We start from the raw sequence: 12034 nt of genomic DNA, 5'->3' as shown, positions 1-12034 counted from the left end.
GAAGGTACAAAAGAGCCCAAACATGTGGGGCTGGGTCTCTCTTTCTGTAGTTTGGTAAACAACTTGTGGAGTCCCGATGTTCTGCTCCCACTGAGACGCTTAGTTCTTTTATCCAAACATTGTACTTTCTGATTCAGATTTATACTTTTTCATGGTTTGCTTTTGTTTCCTGAATCATGTCTGGTGATCTGGTTGTGTTTTTCCTCCTGGATTTGCTCCTCCGAAGCGTCTGATCAGAAAGCGTCTCCGACTCATCGCTGCCGATCCAGGCTCTGAACAAATCTCTGGGATTTACACCATTGTGTTTTACAGTCTTTACTCTTAACTACAAAAAAAAAGAAAAAGAGACAGTGTTTCGCCCTAATTAGAATACCACTGCTTCTGACTGTTGGGAGACAGGATATACAAATACAAGGAGATGAAGTGATCTTCAAGTGATGAATTGGTTTGGCTTAGGGCTAGGGTTAGGGTTAGGGTTGGTACTGTGGGCGTTTTAGTAGGATCCTCAGCCTCCACACTTGGCTCTAATCCGCCTGCAGAGCTCACAATTTAGGTTTTATTGACAATTTTAATCTATTTTGGGACCGACCCGCATGGATGATGGAATCCACCCCAGCAGGTTGGGTAGCCGCATGCTAGCGGCTAACTTGCAGCACGCTGTTCAGACGTATCCCTGACTATTCCCACTCCATTCCCACACTCTTTCCAGCAGTGTCATCTCAGGCCACCGTCTCCACTGCTAGAAACTTTTCTACCAGCAATTTTTCTTCACTGATGCCGCTGACACCTACCATCTCGCTCTCTGGCGCCACCCAACGACCAGAGGCTTCTATGCCAGTGCAGCGACCCATTTCTGTTATAACCAACATACACAGAAGGTTGGTGACTCAGGTTAAAAACTGAAAATCCAAAAGCATCTGTTTAAATGTATCGAATTGAACAGTAATTCCACGCACTCCACGGTCTATCACAAGCAATCAGAGTGATAGTATATCGAACACACTTAAACTGGCTCTATTAAATGTCAGGTCTTTAGCAGGTAAATCATTTTAAATCAATGATTTTATCACCAAGCACAATCTGGATTTTATGTTTTTAACTGAAACTTGGTTAGACCAAAACAACAGCACAGCTGTTCTTATAGAATCAACCCCTCCTAACTTTAGTTTTATGAGTCAGGCAAGACTGCATAAGAAAGGGGGTGGAGTAGCTATTTTGTTTAATGACTTATTTCAATGCAAGCAGACTATGTTTGGAAACTTTGCTTCTTTTGAATATGTGGCCCTTCAGCTGAAATGCTCCTCTCGAGCTCTTTTCCTAAACATCTACAGACCACCCAAATACTGTGCAAGTTTTTTAGATGATTTTACCGAGTTGCTGTCTATTGTGTGTATTGAATTTGACCGTCTAGTCATTGTTGGCGATTTTAATATCCATGTTGACAATCCCCAGCACAGAGGGGCTAAAGAACTGTTTTGTGTTATCGATAACTTTGGACTGACTCAGCATGTCAAGGGTCCGACGCACAATAAGGGGCACACGCTGGACTTAATTGTATCAAAGGGTCTGAACATCTCTAAGCTTGTGGTGACTGATGTTGCGCTCTCCGACCATTCCTGTGTTTTCTTTGAGAGCTCTATTCCCGTCCATACAATTGTTAAGAAAGAGGTAACCACTAGACGTCACTTAACTGAAAATGCACAGGAAATGTTTGCTCAGATTTTTTCTCCCTCAATTGCCCATGCTAACTTCTCAGTAAATGAGCTAGTTGATCATTTTAATTCAAAAATAACAAATGTCTTGGATACCATTGCTCCCATTAAAAAAAAGGAAGTATCTAGCAAGAAAATATCTCCATGAAGAAAAGCCATGACCGTGAGAACAGCAAAAACTGAGTGCAGAAAAGCTGAACGCAGGTGGAGAAAAACAAATCTCCAAGTTCACTTGGAAATATATAAAGAGAAACTCTGTGTCTATAATCAGGAAATACAAAAGGCACGACAATCGTTCTTCTCTGACATCATTACCAAAAATAAAAACAACTCACGTGCCTTGTTTGCTACCGTCGACAGACTAACAAACCCCCCAGTGTCAGTAGCCTCAGAATTTCTATCCACCAAGGCCTGCAATGAATTTGCCTCCTTCTTCACTGACAAAATCATGCAAATTAGACAAGCAGTCAGTTCCTCGGTATCAGGTACAGCAAATGTTTTGTCCCTGTGTTCACCTCAAGTCAATTCAGACATCATGACACAATTCCGTCTGATAAATGCTAATGACCTTGAAGACATTATTCAACATCTGAAATCCTCCTCCTGCTGCCTCGAAGTTATTCCGACAGGATTTTTCAAAACTGTTTTTCATTGCTTGGCCTCAGATATACTACACATAGTAAACAAGTCTCTCCACTCGGGTGTATTTCCACAGGCCCTGAAAACTGCAGTAAATAAACCGCTCCTAAAAAAGCATAACCTAGATGCAACCGTATTGAATAATTACAGGCCAATATCAAATCTTCCTTTTTTAAAGGTAGGGTAGGTAAGTTTGAGAAACCGGCTCGAGATCGCTAGAATTTGAAAATACACAACCGGAGAAAATCTGCCACTTCCTTATAGAGCCCCTCCTCCAACACACACGAACGCGCACATGACCAATGAGGGCACGAGATAAGTTTGTGCACAGATGGAAGGCTGACAGACAGACAGGCCATCCAGTTATTTTAGCCGGGCCGGCTAAAATGATTGGTCGTGCTTTTTACAGTATTACGGCTTCCACAGATGAAATCTTTTTATGGATTTTTTGTCAAAGCACTTAAGATATTCATTGCTATCGGGATGTTAAGAGCATTCCATGGAATATAACAAAAAGTGTATCTCGAGCCGGTTTCTCAAACTTACCTACCCTACCTTTAAGCAAATTGATTGAAAAAGTGGTTTTTCAACAGTTGAGTCATTTCATGTTTTTAAATGACGGTTTTGATGTGTTCCAGTCAGGCTTTCGACCAAACCACAGCACTGAGACTGCTCTTGTTAAGGTCTTAAATGACATCCATTTAAACACAGACAGTGGCAGAATATCAGTGTTAGTATTATTAGATCTCAGCGCTGCGTTTGATACTGTTGACCACAACATATTGCTAGACCGTCTAGAAAACTGGGTGGGAGTTTCAGCAACAGCTCTAAATTGGTTTAGTTCCTACTTAAAGGACAGAAAAAAAGTTGTCTCGATAGGCAACTACACATCAACCTTGACAAATATGTCATGTGGGGTTCCTCAAGGCTCCATCTTAGGACCTTTGCTTTTTAATATCTATATGCTACCACTGGCTCAAATTATTAAAAACAACGATCCAAGCTATCACATCTATGCAGACGACACCCAGATTTATTTTAAAATTACACCAGGAGACTATTCTCCGAACACTGAGCAAGTGCATTGAGCACATCAATGACTGGATGACTCAGAACTTTCTCCAATTGAACAAATAAAAAACTGAGATCTTTGTTTTTGGAGCAAAGAAAGACCGATTAAAAGTAATCGCAGAGCTTCAGTTGGCAGACTACAAAACAACTAATAAAGCTAGAAATCTAGGTGTAGTGATGGACTCAGACCTGAATTTTAACAGTCACATTACAACAGTTATTAAATCTGCATACCATCACCTGAAGAACATATCTAGGATTAAAAAACTAATGTCACAACAGGACTTAGAAAAGCTTGTCCATGCTTTCATCTTCAGTAGACTCGACTACTGCAATAGTGTATTCACAGGGCTGACAAAAAAATCCATCAGAAAGCTGCAGCTGATTCAGAACGCTGCTGCTCGAGTCCTCACTAACATTAAAAGAGTGGATCACATCAGTCCAGTTCTGAAATATTTACACTGGCTTCCAGTCGGCCAAAGAATTAATTTTAAAGTTCTATTGCTAGTTTTTAAATCACTAAATGGTTTAGGACCAAAGTATATCAACGATCTCCTGCATAATTATGAACCATCAAGGTGTCTCAGGTCTTCTGGAACGGGTCTGCTCTCGGTTCCGAGAGTAAGAACAAAACATGGAGAAGCGGCGTTTAGCTATTATGCCCCGACACTCTGGAACAAACTGCCCAAATCATGCACGTCCGCAGAAACTCTTACTATATATTTTTGCCGCTGCTTTTAATTGAACTGCTTTTAATTGAACTGCTCATATTCACACTGCAGTTTGCTTTTTATTCATGTATTGTATAACTGTTGTGTTTATCTTATTATCTTTGCCTTTTAAATACCTGTTGTAAAATGCCATTATATAATGTGTTTTTACTGTATTTATTCTTAAATGTCTTTTATTTTATTTTGTAAAGCACTTTGAATTGTCGATTACTGAAAGGTGCTATATAAATAAACTTGCCTTGCCTTGCCTTTACTGAAAACATTTTCTTATGACTAGGGCTGTTCAACTTGGAAATATTAACTTGTGCAATTACTTTGACTGATATTGCAATTGCAATATGATCACGATTTTAGAGGGAATTAGCATTATGTTCAACATTGTTCACATTACAATTAAAAATATATATTAAAACCATCATAGTGTGATTATTTTTAAGTGTCTGTACGAAACAGGGATTATTTATTTTTTAGAATACACTTTGTAGGCGGTCACTTCTTTGCAGCACTGCAAAACTTGATTAAAGGTAGGGTAGGTAATTCACAGGGTATATGCAGGAATCTTGAAGTCAAATTTAATACCTTTTAAGACCTTTTTTAAGACCCCTTTCCATACATTTTAAGACCTCATCGCCACTTCGAGTTCTAACCGGTTACATTGGCAACACACTTTACCTCACATTTACTATATACAGTATTGATTGTAAGATAGCACAACTAAACAGTTTGTGATAACTCCTTCTCATAATTCAGATAGAACAAAGCGCAAGAGAATGAATTGTGTGACCAACCCAATGCAAGGTTTATTAGAAAAAGAAACCATTGATTTAGGCATTGTTCCCAAGGGATAAAACAGACAGACTACTGAAGCCTCCTCTCCACATGAACTTCAACCTCTCTGTCAAGGTCAGGTTTAATGCAGTATGCTGCTTTGTTGCTTCTGTAGAGACACTTTGTGCTCTTTCATTCCAGTAAAACTCCTCAGAAACCATTAGAAACCAGTATTTGACCAATAAACAAAACAATTGACAAAACTTTGAACTATGCCCCCCCCCCCCCAGATGGAGCACGGCAACGAAACTTAAAATAAGAAGCAGCATTTTACGGCGCGCTATGCATGGGGTCGCCTTGAGGGGGTTTCCCGACATGTCGTTACAATAATTAAAGGGTGTTACATGTTGTCGTTGCTGTGGAACTTCTTAATACCTTGGGAAATGCCGTTTAATACTTTTTAATAGCCTTAATTTTCGCTAAATTGATTTATCAACTTTTAATACTTTTTAAGACCCCGCGGACATCCTGATTCACTTCAGAAACACTTTTTGTTATATTCCATGGAATGCTCTTAACATCCCGATAGCAATGAATATATTAAATGTTTTGACAATAAATACATAAAAGATGTCATCTGTGGAAGCCGTGGCGCTGTAAAAAGCACGACCAATCATCTGAGTCGACCCGGCTAAAATAACTGGATGGCCTACCTGCCTGTCAGCCTTCCATCTGTGCACAAACTTATCTCGTGCCCTCATTGGTCATGTGCGCGTTCGTGTGTGTTGGAGGAGGGGCTCTGTAAGGAAGTCTGAAGGAAGGGGCACATTTTTTTCGGTTGCGTACTTTCAAATTCTAGCGCACTCGAGCTGGTTTCTCCATTCTTACCTACCCACCTTTAAGATATTTTCACATATTTGCCTTTACCAAATATTGGGCAAACTTTGATTTTGATATTGCACACATTGCAATAAAGTCTTATTAAAAGTCCTACTTATGACCAAAAACTCTTAATGTTCACTTTTGTCTCTTAGACATTATGTTGGTTACATTTGGATATTTGGCTTCAGTCTTACCTCACTCAGGTCTGTTCTGAGTCTTGAGTTGAGGATCTGCAAACAGACGGCCTCTGAGAAGTTTGGATAACGATTTACAAAAACCTTCAGATGGTCTTCATTTCAGAGATAACTATCAATCTTTAATTGGAAGACAACACTCTGGCTCTGTTTAAGGATAGCATAATTCATCAGTTAAAAGTCTCACCGTTTCACTGGACACATATAATACAGGAGTGTTGCAACAAAAAAGAAGAGCTTCAACTGCTGCAACCACACACCCTCACCGTCAACGTCATGTACTAACAGAGGAGTTACATCTCCTGCTGTTACTACAAAATAAAGGCTCTTTTAACCAACACTATAAGATCTGGCTGCAAATGTTGAATCCCAAAATGGCATTTAAACAACTTTCCTGTGAGAAACTTCACCGCTCAGCTCTTAATGTAGGAGCTTTTACACACGTCCTTTTCCGATGGTGGAGGCAGGATGATTCATGAGTGTTTGGTCCAGACTTAAAGTGTTTTTCTCCCCACAGATAGAGCTACGCACACCAGCACCAGTCCAACACTTGGCAGCATTTAGTGTCATTATTCTGTGAAGCTAACACGAGCAAACTACCGGCTAACGTAACGCCTTCCCTCTGAGATCATACAAGTACACCAGCCAAGATAAAACCTGCAATGTTGCTTTTTTAAATAAAAGGTTAAACTTGTAAACAACTGAGAAGTTTTCTTTGCAGTCAAACAGCAAAATATTTCTAAATAAAATACTTTCCACGAGAGGTTGAAACATATTAAGCCTCATTTGTGTTCTTGTCAAATTTGACCCGTTTCAAGATAAATACTTTTTTTTTTTTTTTTATAGAACAAGGCTTCAAAACAGCTTTAAAAACATATCAAAACCAATGGGTATCGTATCAGTTCATTTTGAAGGTTTGAAAGTTATCTACAAAATTGCCAAGAATGTTTTTTCAATTACTATTTAAAAATATATTGTTGACAGGTTTACCCTATTTGTAAAAGGGTTTATAGTTTGCAAAAATGTGAATGTAAGTTTAATGAGGCCTTTATATTATTGTTAATATATATTGTTATTGAAACTTAAAATAAAGGTTTCAGTTATGCCCCTTTCACACCAACGCGGTTCCCGTTCTAGCTCCGTGCTAGAGCTTTTCTGGTTCGGAACCGGTTTTTCTTTTCAGGCCCCGTTTGGTTCACACCGCCCAGAGCCCCGACTGGTGCTACCGCTGCTGCGTCATGACGTCACCGTTTACGTCGCTGATTTTCAACGGCGTCGGATCGATGATCGTGTTGCTTTTAATCATACGAAGTCAGATAAAATTAAATAACTACTTCTCAACCCTTGTACTTTTCACCAGAGTGCCGTGGTTCATTGTTTATTAATGTGTTTCAGCGGCATTTACCAACCGCTGCAGTGCTGCCCGCGGTTTGGCATCACAACGCTGTTATGAAAGTTTCTCTGGTATAAAATGGGTGATGTTAGCATAGCAACCGAAGCTAAACTGACTATCTTGACTACTTGTTGCTATCCTATTGTGGCATAAGCCGGCACATTTTACCGGCGTATTTTTCATTATGATTCTACTTGTGATAGTCGGACATGAGTCATGACAACCTGTGCAGCCCATGTATTGATTCCATCCGATAGCTGCTATAATAACAAACAAAACGTCTGCCTGCTCTCCACAATGATCAATAACAGCGAACGGATGGTCAAAGTAAGGTACAAATAAACAGAATCACACGAAGCCTGGTTAGTGTTGCCTGACTTTATAAAGTGTGTTTTTTTTAATAAGTGTGTGGTTGCCTTCTAGTCACTTTGCTCAGCGCAACTGCTTGTTACAACTTTCATTTGCCGTACTCGCCATAAACTGTTATTGCTCAGGTTGATCCCGCCCCTGCCCCCGCCTCCGACGTAAGCGTGACGTATGCGGTTCTTGCTTCTAGACCGACAATTTGTTGGTGCTTGAAAAGCACCGGTTTTCGGAGCTTAGAGGCGGCTCCGCTGCGGTGTGAACAGGAAAAACCGGTGCTTTTCAGGCTCTAGCTCCGAACCGGCCCTGGAACCACGTTGGTGTGAAAGGGGAAACATTGGAATGACCCCTCCCAGACAAACAGGGTGAAATTAACCCCGGCTCCCAAAGAAAGAAATCGGCTACTCACTGCGCCTCCTCAGGCGAGGGAATGGGTTTCACTGGGGGGGGGCTCCTTCTGAGGCTACACCTCCTCCTCCAATCACTGCGCGTTCTCTGCCTCTCTCCTGGCGATCCTCAGGCCAGCGGCACTCTGGGTAATCGCCTGTGGACTCTGTAAGCAGAGAGGGATGTCAATGAAGGAGTGTGTGTGTGTGTGATTGTGCGGTGAATGTGTGTGTGTTAGTGTGTGTGTACTGTATGTCTGCGTGAGTGTGTTCGTATGTGTGTGTCACCAGTACAAATAGATGTTAATGATGTGTGTGTGTGTGTGTGTGTGTGTGTGTGTGTGTGTGTGTGTGTGTGTGTGTGTGTGTGAACAGAGGGTGGTGATGTGTGTGTGTGTGTGTGTGTGTGTGTGTGTGTGTGTGTGTGTGTGTGTGTGTGTGTGTGTGTGTGTGTGTGTGTGTGAACAGAGGGTGGTGATGTGTGTGTTTGATTGCCTGATAGAGTATGCGTTGAGGAGACCAATATGGGCCTTAAAAACTGCACCACTACAACTTCACCAAAAAAAGGAGGCTGTAGTTACCGTGGCAACATGTGCCAAAACTGAGAAAGGGGATGAGGCGACAGAGAGAGAGAGAGAGAGAGAGAGAGAGAGAGAGAGAGAGAGAGAGAGAGAGAGAGAGAGAGAGAGAGAGAGAGACTAAGACAGTGAGGAAGGCAGTCAGTGTGTGACGTGGAGAAAGTCTCCTTTGTTCACACTTGTTGACTGTAAGCAGAACAACATGAGGAGCAGCTGGAGGAGCAGAGACAGTCCTGAGAGCCGCTCATTGATATATTACGTGTGTGTGTGTGTGTGTGTGTGTGTGTGTGTGTGTGTGTGTGTGTGTGTGTGTGTGTGTGTGTGTGTGTGTGTGTGTGTGTGTGTGTGTGTGTCAGAATGTCTGTCTGTCAATTATACGCAGCCATTGAACAACAGGCCGTCTTTGGTTAGGTGTGTGTCTTTTTTTAAATCATATATTACTTTGAATTGACTTCCATTAATTACTCTCCTGTTTCTTAAGGCTTTGTCTCCTTTAAGATGCATAGATGCATAGAGTGCAGTGTTTCCCACAGAATTTGATTCTATTTGTGAGGGCATTTCCAAAGTCCGCCCTCTCTCCACAAATGTTTTGAGAAAAGAGTAGCGTTGAAGCTAATTGACTCACTTGATATTATTCTTTTTAATAAAAATAATAAAAGAGCCTTAATTGCCCCTAGATTATTAATGTTCTGGGAAAATTGGTTCCACCTGCAATTGTGTTAAAGTGAAGCCAATAATGATTCACAGTCTCCTCAAAAATTAATTTGTCTCCTGAATGAGAACTTGATTGATACCAGTTTTCTTAACAGCTCTTAAAAACTACTCTAATATTCATTAACAGACGTTTCAACAGCAGACATTTCACCCTCACTAGTATTTGTCACACCTGCGTTTCCTGGTTTTTAGAAGTCACAATGTCGGTTTTTTATTCAGTCAATGATTTAAAGCCTTGGTGTACAGTAATGCCCAGTTATTAAGCTTATTGGCAGCTTACTAAAGAATACATAAGTGCATGTTTCCATCACCATTGGTAACCAAAAAACAAGGGAAATCCCTGTATATTTGATAGAAACAGGCCATGTTATACTTAAATATAAAAGGTATTATAAACATGAATTCAATTATATTTATTGTCAGGATATCAAGCTTTAAATTGAAAATATTGAAATGTGTCTGTATGATATTTTAATCCCTTTTTAGTTTTTTATTTCTGCACATGTATTTCCTTTTTTTTTGCAGTTGAATCTATTTAATACATTTTGAATGCACACTTATCTCAACTGAAAGTTTGCATTTTATATCCTTTTGTCATTTTGTATTTTGTTTTCAACAATTATTTTGCTTATAATAAAAGTATCAATATTAAAAATAAATTAAAAGATGATTACGGAAAAAACTCAAAATATCAGATTATCAAGAAAACTTGGAAATTAAGTTTACATTGTTGACGATAGATGGGAAATGTATAGAACACAAATCATTGCTAATGACCCTCCAGTTAGATTTAGCAATACATGTACTTATGAGCTGATGATGATGATGATGATGATGATGATGATGATGAAGATGATGATGATGATTAAATAACATTTTTAATTTCCTTTATTTCCCTTTTTTTCTCTTCTTTTCTCTTTTTCCTATTTGTGAATTTAAATCTGTATTTCATCTTGTGAGATATGCCCTGTAATCTTATTATTTCCTAAAATGCAATTATTAAGAAAAAGAAAATCTGTCTAAAGTCTCTATCAAGGGCCTCTGAAAATAAATTCCTCTAGGATTTAGTCCTTCCTTTGGTTTGAGTCTGCAGAGCTCATGTAAAGTCATTTTAAAGAAGATCCTTGGAGTTCAAACTGTCGTACTTCAACGTTTATTTTAAGCTAAAGCTCAATCATGTTTGGTGATCAACGTCTACAAATCATGAAGCTCCTTTAACAGGGAACCACCGGCAGAGCTTTCCCCGGTGTGTGTGTGTGTGTGTGTGTGTGTGTGTGTGTGTGTGTGTGTGTGTGTGTGTGTGTGTGTGTGTGTGTGTGTGTGTGTTGTGTGTGTGTGTGTGTGTGTGTGTGTGTGTGTGTGTGTGTGTGTGTGACTTGAGTGGATGAGATCATCAGAGGGAGAGACAGGGAGACAGAGAGAGGAACAACAGCAGGTCTTTTCCAGGGAGTCTGGATCCCCCTCAGGACTGACCTCATCCCCCAGCCATCACAACCTGATACTCTCCAGTGTGTGTGTGGTGTGTGTGTGTGTGTGTGTGTGTGTGTGTGTGTGTGTGTGTGTGTGTGTGTGTGTGTGTGTGTGTGTGTGTGTGTGTGTGTGGTGTGTGTGTGTGTGTGTGTGTGTGTGTGTGTGTGCGTGCGTGCGTGTGTGTGTGTGTGTGTGGTGTGTGTGTGTGTAGTACTCTCTGCAGATCAGAAGCCAGCAGTGTTAGAATTTGATTGTACTGTACATTACTCTGCTGTAGTGTGACGATGCATTCAATGAAACAGATACAATTGTAAATCCGTAGCTCTGTCTGATTTATTTTATTTATTTGTATTTAGAAGTTGATATTCAACTTTATTTCCACTTTGATGGGTCTTAAAGATAAAAGGTCATAGTGTTTTTGTTGGAGAATGATGATTTTAATGTAAATCGTAGATCTCGTTTACAAAAAACAGCGTATCACTATTAGTTATATTTAGTGTTTACGCAGATTATACGTTTCTTTTGGATATCAATCTCTATTTGTTGTATTTCATTTTGCTTTGTGCCAGGAAGTGTATCAGTACTGTTTTTGGGAACAAGTGTTCCATCTTTAACTGAAATGGTCCGTAATGCTCATTTACATTTTTTGATATTTATATTTAGCAACTCTACTGTGACATGTCTTCATGCTCTTATGTTCAAAAAGCTCTTTCTGTCTGAAACCAGAGCCCAGTCTGCTCTGATTGGTTAGCTGCTTAGAGATGTCCCGTACAATGTGTTGGAGCGCTGGCAAATAGAAGCCTGAGTGTGACATAGTGATGTCACTATGTTATGGAAGTAAGCGTCCTTGGGTTTATGAAAGGCGCTATATACATTTGATATTATTATTATCTTAAAAAGCATAGGCCCGTCAAAGTGATCAAACTCTAATTAATGTATATAAATGTACACAACATTCGCTTTTGTTGTCGTTTTTGCAATTTTTTGTTATTTTTGCTTGGATTGTAAGTGATTTGGTTTTCTTTTTGGACATGTGATTGATGAACAAATTCTGAAAAGAAAATGAATTTAAAAGGAAATGTGTCTCTTCCCCCTGACTCAGTGGAAATGAATGGAATTTAATTTGTGTTGCC

General features: G+C 39.8%; 1 protein-coding gene across 2 annotated transcripts in view; it reads right to left on the bottom strand.

Annotated features, from left to right (window-relative positions):
- Nucleotides 1–12034, bottom strand: part of LOC117477987 (zinc fingers and homeoboxes protein 2-like) — a 176416-nt gene that overhangs the window by 124910 nt on the left and 39472 nt on the right. For both annotated transcript variants that reach the window (XM_034124832.1, XM_034124833.1), the window contains exon 2: nt 8163–8306. The gene's annotated coding sequence lies outside the window, so the exon portion shown is untranslated. The remainder of the gene's footprint in view (nt 1–8162; nt 8307–12034) is intronic.

Source organism: Trematomus bernacchii, unplaced genomic scaffold (genome assembly GCF_902827165.1).
Source record: "Trematomus bernacchii unplaced genomic scaffold, fTreBer1.1, whole genome shotgun sequence".
In the NCBI taxonomy this organism is placed as follows: Eukaryota; Metazoa; Chordata; class Actinopteri; order Perciformes; family Nototheniidae; genus Trematomus; species Trematomus bernacchii.
The sequence above is the reverse complement of the archived record's forward strand: the minus strand, read 5'-3'. Positions and strand labels throughout refer to the sequence as shown.